We start from the raw sequence: 399 nt of genomic DNA on the forward strand, positions 1-399 counted from the left end.
TGCCAAGCTGGTGGCCTTCTATGACAGAGTAACTACATCAGTGGACAAGGGAAGGGCTACGGATGTCATGTATCTGGAGTTTTGTAAGGCCTTTCACACAGTCCCCCACAACATCCTTCTCTGTAAATTGGAGAGGTATGGATTTGATGGGTGGACTGTTCGATGGATGAGGAATTGGTTGGATGGTTGCATCCAGAGGGTGGTGGTCAATGGCTCAATGTCCAGATGGATGCCTGTGACAAGCGGCGTCCCTCAGGGGTCTGTGCTGTTTAATATCTCCATCGATGACATAGACAGTGGAATCAAGTGCACCCTCAGCAAGTTTGCGGATGACACCAAACTGAGTGGTGCAGTTGACACGCCTGAGGGCCGAGATGCCATCCAGAGGGACTTGGACAA

Source organism: Cariama cristata, unplaced genomic scaffold (assembly GCF_000690535.1).
Source record: "Cariama cristata isolate BGI_N322 unplaced genomic scaffold, ASM69053v1 scaffold6254, whole genome shotgun sequence".
In the NCBI taxonomy this organism is placed as follows: domain Eukaryota; kingdom Metazoa; phylum Chordata; class Aves; order Cariamiformes; family Cariamidae; genus Cariama; species Cariama cristata.